This window comes from Pipistrellus kuhlii, unplaced genomic scaffold (genome assembly GCF_014108245.1).
Source record: "Pipistrellus kuhlii isolate mPipKuh1 unplaced genomic scaffold, mPipKuh1.p scaffold_m20_p_23, whole genome shotgun sequence".
Taxonomy (NCBI): Eukaryota; Metazoa; Chordata; class Mammalia; order Chiroptera; family Vespertilionidae; genus Pipistrellus; species Pipistrellus kuhlii.
Window position 1 is genome coordinate 3,179,291 of NW_023425522.1, and position 13,629 is coordinate 3,192,919.

Consider the following 13,629-nt stretch of genomic DNA (forward strand, 5'->3'; position numbering starts at 1 on the left):
GGGTAGTCAGACATCCCTCAAGGGGTCCCAGATTGGAGAGGGTGCAGGCTGGGCTGAGGGACATCCCCCCCACCCTGTATAAGAATTTCATGCACTGGGCCTCTCTTCTATAATAATAAAAGTATAATATTTAAAAAAGTGTAATATGCTAAGTAGGCCAGATGTCCTTCCGGATGAAGGTGAGGCTGCAAGGGAAGCCCGGGTCCCAGGTGCTGAAGGGAAGCTAGTGCCAGCAGCTGGGGAAAGGAAGGCCTGCTCTTGCATGAATTTCGTGCATCTGGCTGCTAGTAGTTTCATAATATTCCTGACAGTACCTTGATTGTCCTAACACCCTAGCTCCATGCTGCAGACATCTTTCTGAGGCTGTAAACTATACCTGAGAGCCCATTCTGCTCCTGTCTCCATGGATTATTCCTGCCTTAGCTCATTACGAGATATTTCCTCTCATTGAAACTCACCTACCACGTTCTTGCCCATTAACACAGACTCTGAAGCTCTTCCTGCAGTGGATTCCTATCCACATGGCATGACATTTTCTGGAAAATTTCGTGCCATCTGCCAATTTAAAATTTTCATGGTGCCTGTTTGTCTGGATCATTTATTTTGGAAGGAGAAATAAATAAGACCAATGTCCACACCCATCTCTGGGGACAGTCTATTTTCCACCAGCTGGGCTTCAAAGCCAGTTTTTGGTGAGTTATAGCTGTGCTCTGTCTAGTGCTGTCTTCAGATCCTTCTGATGCCTTTGCACCTGGAAGTATTACAAATGATGCTTTAGTTTGTAGGTGCAACAATCACAGGGCAGTCAATATATAACAAGACAGGTGTTTCATCATAAAGCAAATCAATGGCCTTGGAAGGACTTGTGGCCTCCCCCTCTTTTTTTTCTGATTTCTTCAGATGCACAGCCCCACCAGGCAACAGGCACTCCACCAGGGGGACAGCTGGCTAAACAAGACCAAAAGAAGCTGTCAGCTAGATGCTTCTTTTATGATGACTCAACAGCTTAGCAATAAATAATAATAATTTTTTTAAAAATCAGCTTTAACCACTCTCTAAATGCACTCCAGCCCGTGAGTAGTTTGCAGTTTTCATCTGAGTGTGTAGATACCAAAGCAGGCTTTTCCTGCAAATGCCCCAGCAGCAATTAGAGACTACATAGGGTTTACAGATGTTAGTAATGTGCAAGCTAGCCAGGGAAACACTAATCTAAACAGATGTGTGTGTGGAATGAGAGCAATCCTAGCACCTGTAAGATTGGATAGATTCATATCTAAAACTGGTGGGGGAGGGGGGGTCAGGAAGTGGACGGTTGGCAAGTATAGGAGGATACATAGTTCTGCAAGGTTCCAGCTTCATTACCAGGCATTTAGTATTTAGCAATGTGAAGGAAGACTGGAAGAGTGAGCTGCATTCTTGGGAAATCAGCATCTTATTTGCAATGTCCTTGTAAGCACATCTGTCACTCTAGAAGAGGTGGTGCTTTGCCCAGGAAGAATCTATTACTATTTCTCATTACTGAAAGCCTTCAAAGTATATCTTATTAAGATCTAAGATGTAGCCTGACCTAAAGACATTGATTTGCTTACTTATTATGTTATCGATGAAAACGCTAATAAGGAAAGCATGCAATCTTCCTAGTTACAAAGAAATGCAAAATAAGACAATGACATACTTTGTTTCACCTGAAAAGGAGACAACCTTTTCTATTAATAGTATAATTCAATGCCAGGAAGAATGTGGTGTCATTTATCGTTTCTGGAAGACAGTTTAACAGTATATATATCAAGAACATAGTAATTCCTTTGGCCTAGTAATTCCAATTGCAGATGCTATCCTACAAAAGTAATCAAAGATGTCAATCACAATAATATGACAATGATGAACAGAGAGAATCAATCTAAAGTCCTCAAAGGGAAGATCATGTAAAAATACAGCAAGATGGTGACCACCTGCAGCCAGAGATGTAGGCCTCAGTATGAAATTAAACCTACATACCCATTGATCTTAGATTTCTAGACTCTAAAACTGGCTGCTGCAGCTGAGAGAACTTGGGTCCTTCAACAAAAGCTAGAGCAAGGGAGACAGCAGCTGCTGCTTGAGATGGCAGCAAAGTAGTGGGATATTGTTTGCAATACCTCCCAGAACCAAACTGGAAATTACAGCTCAATTGGGGAATAATCACCATGAAATACTAACTGGAGACTATCTGAACAGGAGACTTTTTTTTCCCAATAATCCCACCTAACCATATTTTTTCATTGATTTTTAAAGAGAGAGGATAGGAGAGGGAGAGACAGACAAAGACACATCAATGTGAGAGACACATCAATTGGTTGCTTCCCACATATATTCTAACCGGGGGGAAGGATCAAGCCTGCAACCAAGGTACATGCCATTGACTAGAATCAAAGCTGGGACCCTTCAGCCTGTGGACCAATTCACTCACCACTGAGTCAGGGCTAGGGCTAAAGAGGAAACTTTTAACCAAGGATGGCAGAAGCCACATCAAGACATCACCTATACAACAACTTGTACAATGTAGTGGGATTTGAGCCACACAGTCAGCCACCCTATTCCACACATGAATAGGCCAACAGCAATCCAGACCCAACTACATCTGAGGAACCACGTAGTCCACACAAGGACATTCCTAGAGTATCCTCCTCAGGAAATCAAGGAGATTATGCCACTGCTCCCTCCCTCCCCTCAGGACATTTACTACATAAGGCTACCCCAGAAAGAGTGGGTAAGTGTTTTACCTAGTGCATTGAAACAAGCACAAAGAGACAGCTAAAACAGGAACATAAAGAAATAGTCCACAAATGAGAGAAAATAAGGAGTCTCCAGAAAAAGAACTAAATGAAATGGAGGCAAGCAACTGGTCAATTTAGAGTTCAAAATAATGGTGAAAGGGATGCTCAAGCAACTTGGTGAAAATTACATGGAACTTAATGGGAATTACAACTGCATGAAAAGGGGAAGAGGAACCATAAACAAGAACCAGTGAGTAGTGAAGAATACCATATCTGACATCTAGAATATACTAGAAAGATTTAAAAGTATATTGAATGAAGAAGATCACATCAATTACTTGGAAGACAAGGTAGAAAAAACAACCAGCCCTAGTTGGTTTTGCTCAGTGAATAGTGTCTCAGCCTGCAGATAGAAGGGTTCTAGGCTCGATTCCAGTAAAGGGCTTATACTTTGGTTACAGGCTCAATCCTAGGCCTAGTCAAGCCTGGGAGGCAGCCAATCAATGTGTCTCTCATATTGATGTCTCTCTCTCCCCTACCCTCTCTAAATATCAATGGAAAAAAATATCATCAGCTGAAACCGGTTTGGCTCAGTGGCTAGAGCATCGGCCTATGGACTGAGGGGTCCCAGTTAAGGGCATGTACCTCGGTTGTAGGCACATCCCCAGTAGGGGGTGTGTAGGAGGCAGCTGATCAATGTTTCTCTCTCATCGATGTTTCTAACTCTCTATCCCTCTCTCCTCCTCTCTGTAAAAAAATCAATAATTTAAAAAAAATATTATCAGGTGAGGATTAACAAAAACAAGCAAACAATTAGGACCAAAAAAATAATAATAATTAAAAAGAATGAGGATAGTTTAAGGGAACTTTGGGACAACATGAAATGTAGAAATATCTGCATCATAAGGTACCCAGAAGAGAAGAAAGTTAACAAGGAATAAAGAATCTGCTTAAAGAAATAATGACAGAAAATTTCCCTAACCTGGTGAAGGAAAAAGTCATATAAGTTCAGGAAGCACAGATAGTCCCAATTAAACAAAGAGATCTACCCCAAGACACAACATAATTAAAATGAGAAAACTTAAAGAGAAAGAAAGAATTCTTAAGGCTGCAAGAGACAGAAAGTTACCTACAAAGGAGTTTCCATTAGACTGTCAGCTTATTTATCAACAGAAACACTTCAGGCCAGAAGGCATTGGTATGAAATATTAAAAGTAATGAAAAGCAAGAGCCTAAGTCTAAGACTACTCTATTCAGCAATGTTATCATTTAAAATTGAAGGCTGAATAAAGAGCTTGTTAGACCCACCAAAAAAAGCACAAACAAACAAAAAAGGATTAAAGGAGGGCATTACTACCAAACAAGCATTGCAAAAAATGTTAAAGGGACTGGTTTAAAAAGAAGAAGAAATGGAGAGAAATAGGAGCAAAGGTATAAAGAAAAAATGGCAGTAAAGAAGTAACTATCAATAATAACCTTAAATGTAAATGGATTAAAAGTTCCAATCAAAAGTCATAGGGTAGCTGAATGGATAAGAAAACATGATCCATATACATGATGTCTACAAGAGATTCACCTCGGAACAAAAGATTTGCACAAATTAAAAGTAAAAGGATATAAAAAATAATAATCAATAGAAATGAAAAAAAAATGAGGTAGCAATACTCATATTTGACAAAACAGTTTTAAAACAAAGGCTATAACAAGAGACATATAAGGTCACTGTATAATACTAAAGGGATTGATCCTAAAGTAAAATATAACTCTTGTAAACACATGCATACCGATATGAGAGCACTTAAATATATTTTAAAAACCTCTTGGTGGAGTTTAAAGAAGAGATTGACAAAATAGTCATAGTAGGAAACTTTATTATCCCACTGACATCACTAGATAGATATTTCAGATAAAAATTTAATAAGGAAACAGAGAATTAAACAACACACTAGATCAGATAGATTTAATTGATATTTATAGAACATTTCATCTGAAAGCAGAAGAATATACATTCTTTTCAACTGCATATGGAACATTCTCAAAGATAAACCAAATCTATTTTCACCACTTTTTAACCAAATATTGTTAAAATAAGTCTTAACAAATTCAAGAAGATTGAAGTCATAGCAATCATCTTTTCTGATCATGCTGGTGTGAAACTAGAAATCAACTACAATAATAAAAAAATAAAAAATAAAAAAATAAAAAATAAAAAAACCAGAACAAACTCAGAAACATTTAAACACATGGAGGCTAAGTAAGATGTCATTAACAATGAGTGGGCTACCAAACAGATCCAGGAAGAAGTTTAAAATATATCTGAAAACAAACAAAAATGAACAAACAACCACCCCAAATCTATGGGACAAAGCAAAAGCAGTCCTGAGTGGTAAGTTCATAGCATTACAGGCCTACCTCAAAAAAGAAGAAAAAGCTTAAATGAATGATCTAACTAATACAACTAAAAGAATTAGAGAGAGAACAATAAAAAGAGTGCAGAGTAAATAAAAGGAAGGAAATAATAAAGATAAGAGTGGAAATAAATAACAGAGAGACTAAAAAAGAATACAAAAGATTGATGAAACCAAGAGCTGGTTCTTTTAAAAGATAAACAAGATATATGAAGTTTTAGTCAGACTCATCAAAAAACAAAGAGATAGGATCCAAATAAATAAAATCAGAAATGAAAGAGCTGAAGTAACAACTGACATCACAGAAACACAAAGGATTGTAAGAAAATACCATGAACAACTAAATACCAAGAAACTGGACAACCTGGGTAAAATGAACAAATTCCTAGAACCATGCAAGCTTCCAAAACTCAATCAGGAAAAAATTGAAAACCTGAATAGGCAGATAACTAATGAAATTTCCAGCAAACAAAAGCCCTGCACCAAATGGCTTCACAGATAAATTGTAAAGCATTCAAAGAAGAATTAATACATATCTTTCTCAAACTATTCTAAAAAAATTTAAGAGGGAGGACTTCCAAGCTCCTGTTATGAGGCCAGTTTTATCCTAACTCCAAAACCAGATAAAGACATTCTAAATAAAGAAAATTATAGGCCAACATCCCTAATAAACATAGATGCTAAAATCTTCAACAAAATATTAGCAAATCAGGTCCAATAACCTATTAAAAAGATAATACAACATAGCCAAGTGGGATTTATTTTGGGCATTCAAGTTTGATACAACATTCACAAATCATTAAACATCATACATCACAGAAACAAAATGAGAAATAAAAATCCCATGATCATAGCAACAGATAAAGAAAAAGCATTCAACAAAATCCAATATCTATTTATGAGAAGACTCGCAGCAAAGTAGAAATAGGGGGATCATATCTCAACATAATAAAGGCTATATATGACAAACCTATAGCCAATATCCCACTCAATGGGCAAAAACTAGAAGTGTTTCCCTTATGATCATGAACAAAACAGGGACATCCACTTTCATCACTCGTATTCAACATAGTAATGTAAGTCCTAGCCACAGTGACAGGATGAAAAAACAAAGGTCACCCAGTCTGTAGATTGCTTTGGGCTGTATGCACTTTTTAATGCTGTTAATTCTTCCAATTAATGAACATGGCATACTCTTCCACTTGTTTGTAACTTCCTCTGTTTATTTTTTCAATTCCTATAGTTTTCTGAGTACAGTCTTTTATGTCCTTTGTTAAGTTTATTCCTAGTCATCTTATTTTTTGTTGCTGTTGCAATGTACATTCAAACAGGTAGCTAAACAGGATTGTTTTCTTACTTTCTCCTTCTAAGAGTTCATTGTTGGTGCACAAAGATGCCATTGATTTCTGGATGTTAATTTTGTAGCCTGCTACATTTCTGAATTCATTTATTAAATCTAGTCATTTTTCATGGAATCTTTAGGGTTTTCTATGTAGAATATCACCTCATCTGTGGATAATGAGAGTTTTACTTCCTCCTTCCCAATTTGGATGTCCTTTTTTTTTTCTACCTGTGCACCAATTTCATGCATTGGGCCTCTGGTAATTACATAAAGTAACTGAATATACATGAAGTGGATATACATTAAGAAGTCCATTATATATGCATGTATATGAATGTTTTCCAAAGTAGAAAGATGTTTTTCTTTAAGCAGTTCCTTATTTTTTTAACTTTCTGGAAAATTATGTTTATTTAAAAATTGTAATTTTGAAAAATTTCCTTCCTTACTTTATTTAAATAATAAAGATATACTAAGCCTATAAATTGAACTCCCTCGAAAGTATTCCCATCAAAACAAACCTGAAAATACTCTATCCTGTGGTTTTTATCTTTTAGAATCCAAACTAAGGATGTCCAGAGTGTGGGATCGCATCTCTGCCTGGTGGCCAGGCCCTGGCCTACCCCTCCCCCAACATAGGCTATAACTAACCAGTACTTGTCTAGTTAGGAAAATGGCCTCTAGCCTACACTGGAGTAGGGTTGCCCTGGCTTCAAAGGGGAGGATTTTTAACACTTATCTTTTCTGCATTTCAGCATCATGTCCCCTGGACCTCTAGGCAAACCTCTGTATCCCAGACCTGATAACAGGACTTCTGCTGCAACGAGATCCACTGCCCATCCTGTGTCCCTCTGCCTTCTTGCACCGAGCCAGTCCTAGCATTCCTGCCTTTCCAGAACCATGGATCCAGCCTAGTTCCTCCTGGGCCTTGGATCATGCTCTCTCTACTGAGTCCCTGCAACCCACTGTCTCTCCAGGTCGACAAGTATTCCTACCCCCTACTCCCCACTCCGTGGCTGTCCTGGGAATCTTCATGCTTGCTATGTGCTGGCCTTTCAGCCACCGTAGGTGATAGATTGTTCATTCTTTCTGTGAATTCTGCCCCACTCCTGCCTGCCTGGACTCTGTCTAGGGCCCGACAGTACGACAAGAACCCCACAGTTGGGGACGGATACTTGGTGCCATTCTACCCAAGTCAATTCTAAAAGTAAGTTTATTCTAAGTACATGTCTCTTTCGTTTATTAATGCAGCTTATTGGACACTTAGTCATACCTCCCATGCAGAGTTTCCTAAAAAAAAATGTCTGAGTTTCTCCAGTATCTTTTATAAGAAACAGGCAGGACTCAGACTTACTATGTCTCTGTGTTTGGATAAAAGATATGAGGGCAGGGTGCTTTCCTCTCACAGCATTGCAGTTGCGCCGGGGATGCTGTCCGGGGTGGAATAGATGTCCCCATAAATGCCCTTTGCTAGATTTTCAGGCAAAGGCTGGGTGCTCCCAGCTGGGGGTGCAGGCAACAGAACAGAGGAGTGGAGGGGAGTTAGACAAGTTTCCCTGAGATGCTCTGACTCCCCAGTCAGGACTGAGCCTTCATCTAGAGTCTATACGGTGAGCCTCACCCAGGACCTGTCCCATTAACATCCACAGGTATATACAAAGTACCTCCGTGGACCAGACTGCCTGGCCAGGAAGTGGGGATAAAGGGCCTGCTCATTCCAGAGCTACTGCTAAACTTAGCCCACACGAGAATTTCTGAGAGCCTCTGAGAATGTTACCTAGTCCCATGGCCCAGGCTCGCTGTGAATTGAGGTCAGAATGATTCAGGAATCTGAGACTCAAGTTCTGCTTTGTCTCTCTGTTCGTACACGCAGTGCTTTATCTCCTGGGAAGGGGACATGCCACTGAAGTGTCTGGCCTGGGGTAGTTTCAACAGATGAAGGCTGGTGAACCAGTTCCTGAAGTTTAAAACAAGCAAACAAAACACCGGACTTGGGATGTTTACCATTTTTCTAGTGTCAATGCTCCCGCCATGGCCAACTTCCAGCTCCCTGATGTCCCTGAACACAGAGCTGGGCTCTGTTGTGCGCATGATGAGCACCCCGGGTGGCCACAGGCCATGGACCCCCAGGGCCACCACAATGGCTGCACATCTGAGTCTCTCTCTGCCTGACACCTTGTCCCCAGTGGAGAGTTAGCTCTAGGACCCACCGCCCATAACCAGTTGCCCACCGCCTCCTGCCCCTGTCCTACAAACATAGGACATGACTGTGTCTTAACATCAATGTGGAAACCAGTTTAAATTTAACTTTGTCTCCTCCTACACCCACTCCACCCCTGTGACCCTAGCTCCCGTTGGGTCAGCTACACAAGCAGGTGTACAGCACCCAGACAATGAAATTAACCACACAGAACTCTCTCTCTCTCTCTCTCTCTCTCTCTCTCTCTCTCTCTCTCTCTCTCTCTCTCTCTCTCTCTCTCTCTCTCTCTCTCTCTCTCTCTCTCTCTCTCTCTCTCTCTCTCTCACACACACACACACACCCTCCCCTGCAACTCGCTCCATGCAGCCATGCAGCCAAGTCCCTTCACCGGAGGAAACCCAGGCAGTTCCTGCACTGCCTGCCAGGATCAGACAGTGCGAGGGACCATAGGCCCTTGACTAAAGGGCAAGGCCTCAGTGGTTTAAGGATTTGGGTCACTCATCTCTCCAGGTCCCTGTAAGGCCTCAGATTCTGAGAAACCCCCTTTTTTAAGTACCTACTGTGTGTCAAGGCCCGAACCAAGATCTTTACAGGCACTAGTTTATTTATTTTATACAACAGCTGACACATGAGGCCTTGGCAATTGTTAGACCCATTTTAATAATGGGGGGGGAAAAAAGTTCTTTGCCCAGGATTAATCCAAGCCTCCTGGACTTCTTGGCTTGGCAGGAAGGAGGTAAATGGTCTCTGCCTCATTGAAGACAGGGGACTGGAGTCAGGCACAGTGTGACTGTTAGAAACAGTTGCTTTATGGTTGGCCTGTTCATGTCAGGGGAAAGGAGACAACCTCTCTTAAACCCTCAGGGATCTGCATTGTCCAGACTTTCAAGGGGTTTTTATAATACTTAACCTCTCTGGAATAGAGACCATTTTAACACTGAATATACTGTGCAAATCAAACTGAAAAAGTCCTTAAAAGATGTGGTAATGATGTGCAATGTCTGCCATCAAAGATGTTCAACCTGAAACCCTCCTGTGACACCAGAATGTGGGGGATGCCAGTCCCTCAGCTGCAGGAGGGCAGGAACCCTTCACTCCTGCATCTCAGCACCAGGCACTGCGCCTGCTGCACAGTAACTGCTCCCTTCATGCCTGTTGGGTGCATTTGGAAAGAACTTGTACCAGTGCTTACAGCGGCTCCTCCTTTCTCTCTGTCACTTCTGAGATACAAAGTCAATGTCAGAAGGTCAAGGTCAAAAAGAGCCAATGTCTCCTGGCCTCATTTATGATTCTTGTTCTTAAAAACGCTTACAATATACTAAAGAATAAATGTTCTTCTATGAAATGGCTAAGCTCCATAAAATTATCACAGTCTGCCTCAGAGATGTTTAATAAATTATTTGAGGTCACATAGGTAAATGTAGCTCACAGCCCATTCCTGGCCAGGGTCTTGCTCCTCTCGGGGTTGGCAATGAAGACGTGGTCTCCCTTTTATCAAGAGTTATTGCAGCATTGAGTTGGACAGCCCAGGTGGCCATCAGTAGATAAGTACATTTACACCATGGATTACCCAGTAAAAGGAAGGAAATTTTACCCTTAGTGACAGCATGGATGGACCTGGAGAGATCCATTAAGAGAGCATTAAGTTAAGTATAATAAGCCAATCAGAGAAAGACAGGCACCATATAATTTCACTCATATGTGGAATTTAATGGACAAACTGGAATAACATGCAAATAGAGACAGATTCATAGACAGAGAGCAGGCTGACAGCTCTGGTTGGGGCCAGGATATTGAAGGTTGGAGAGATTGAGCAACAAAGAAAAAAAGAGAAAGAACTCATGGACATGGACAGTAATGGGGTGGTTGCAGGGGAGTAGGTAGAGGGCAGAAGGGAAGAGGATGTGTGGGAGGATAGATGGGGATGGAACACATTACAATAAAATAGAGGGAAAGGACCAGGCACAGCCATCCCCCACTGTGTGTCGGAGCCCCAGCCAAAGGCTCATTGGCTGCTGTGCTCTGAGTGATTGTAGAGGAGGCCCATGTGAAGGATGGCTCCCTGCTGCCCTCAGGGACAGACACAGGGACAACCATGCTCTGACTCCATCTTCCACTCCGAGCTAAAGACAGGGCCAGATCCCGCCCTGAAAAAAACCTACTCTCCTCAAATCTGACCTCAGGAGGCTGATTGGTCAGCTGGGGCTTAGCCCAGGGAACTCAACTCTCCCCAAAGGGACGTCTTCTAATTTCAGGTCTTGGTGAAGCCATCTTGGGCTTGTGAGGGTGTTTCTGCTAGGAGACCTACATACCATGTGTTAATAGTAAAATGAATGTGTGTAACATACGTATATTTAGCCCAGCCAGTGTTGCTCAGTGGTAGAGCATCAGTCTATGAACCAGGAGGTTGCTGGTTCAATACAGGCCCGGGCTTTGGGCTTAATCCCCAATAGGGGGTGTGCAGGAAGCAGATGATCAATGACATTTCTCTCTTATCAATGTATCTATCTCTCTATCCCTCTCTCTCTCTAAAAATCAATTAAAATTTTTTAAATATGTAAATTTATACAATAATAATATCACCTGAGCCCCAAAGGACAGGATGAGGACATGTAATGTGTAATGTGAATCCTGGAATAAAAAAAGGGAGTGAGATAAAAACCTAAGAAATCTAAATAAAGTATTGACTTTAATGAATAATAATGTATATGTGCTAGTTCATTAATTCTAATGAGTGTATCACACTAATGTAAGATTGTAATAGGAGAAACTGGACCTGGGGTATATAGGAACTGTGTACTATCTTTGCAATGTTTCTGTAAATCTAAAACTGTTCAAAAAACAAAGTATATGTGTAGATTATATATCGTAAGAAATAGTGTAGATTAGGGGTGTCGAACTCAATCAGAGAAGGGGCCAAAATCTAAAATCCAGCCTAAATCGCGGGCCGAATGGTTTACTGAACAGTCATAAACTGTCATTGTGATGGAAACGCAGCGGAGTGCAGTGATGACAGCGCGGTGCGGGCCACATTGCAAGGCCTGGCAGGACGGATTTGGCCCGCGGGCCTTGTGTTTGACACATGTGGTGTAGATAGATAGATAGATAGATAGACAGCTAGAATTTTCAGTTATTCCTTACTTTTTCTCAATACCCTTTGCTAGTATGTCTGAGAAGTTAAAGTCGGTTCTGTTTTTCCTCTGCCCCTTTTGCAGCAGCTGGGCAGGAATGCCCACCTCTCTTTCATTCCCTAAAGTTTCAGCAGACCTGGGTCCTAATTGCAAATTGACCCCCTTTCTGTTCCAACCTCTTTAAAGTGTGCGATCAAGTCGTAAGTTTTCTTTTGTGTTTTGGCTGGTCTTTTTGAGTGCTAGGTTTTTGCAGACCAATTTCTGCTGTAGATTTAGCCCCTCCGTGCATAAGCCCTATGTGGTGGATAGCACCCACAGCTCCCAGTCTCTGCCTCTCCTTCCCTCCACCAGCCTCACCCTCTTGCTCTCTGCCTCACCCTACCTCCCCCTGCATCACCCTCCCTCTCCCAGCCTCTCCCTGCCTCTCCCAGCCTCTCCCTACACCTCCCTCGCTTTCCCAGGCGTTCCCTGCCCCTCCCATACAGCCTGGTATCCACCTGCAGCTGTGTTATCTAAGAAGTGTGTTCTGTGTGTCCGTGGATGAGAGATTGTAAAGTCTTATTGGGAGGGAAGCTTTCCTTTCTGCTTGACTCCCATATTGTGAAGAAACATAAGTTCCTTGATACGCAAGTAAAAATGCCCCTCTTCCCTGGCACCGGGTCACATCTCAGTCCCTCCACTTGCCTGTGGGTCTCAGCTTGGGAGAGGCCTTCCCTCCCATCTGATCTGGAGCCGCATATGGCTGCTAATCTCATCAAGGCCGTTTTTCCCTCTGCCTGGAGAGCGCTGGATTAATGACTCATTGTTTACCTGTGAATCCTCTATGGCATACAACTAAAGGAAACTCCCACAAGCAAACATCATCCATTTCTGTCTGCTGGTACCCCAGAGCCTAGAAAAGCATTCAACTGCATTAGGATCACGTGGGAAGTTTCAAAACCCCACATTCTGAGACCAGATCTCAGCCCCTGGGGATAGGGCCCAGGCATTGGAGTTTTTTTAAAGTTTTCCTCACTGTGATGGTTCATTTTATTTATTTTTTTATTTTTAGATGCATTTTTTATTGATTTTAGAGAGGAAGGGAGGGGGAGAGAGAGATTGAAACATCAATGATGAGAATCATTGATTGGCTGCCTTCTGCACACCCCACACTGGGATAGAGCTAGCAACCTGGGCATGTGCCCTGACTGGGAATCAAACTGTGATATCCTGATCAACCACTGAGCCATGCCGACTGGGCTGTCATGGTTCATTGTATATGTCAACTGGTCTAGGCTCTCATTTGGTCAAATACCAGTCTAGATGGTGTTGTGATGTTCTAGGTGTGACTAACACCTAAATCAGTAGACTTTCAAATAAGCAGATCACCCTACCTAATGTGGGGTTGGGGGCTCCTTAAATTAGCTGAAGACCTTACGAAGAAAGACTGAGGTACTCCACCCCAACCCTATCACCTCACCCACCCCACCCACCCCACCCACCCCACCACCACACTCAGGAAGAGAGAACTCTGCTCTGGGTGCCTTGGAACTTAAGGCCTCCGAGATCAGCTCTTCCCTGGGTCTCCAGCCTGCTCCTCAAATTTCTGACTTGCCAGTCCCACAACCTCATAAGCCAATTTCGTAAGATACCTCTCTCTGTGTAAATATACACATCCTGTTGCTTCAGTGCCTCTGGAAAGCCCTCACTAACACACCCAAGGAATCCTTGATGGGGAATAATGATCCAGAGGGTGTCTGGGGCGTGGCAGGCAGGCAGAAAGGATGCAGATGGATGAACACCTATTCCACTTTCC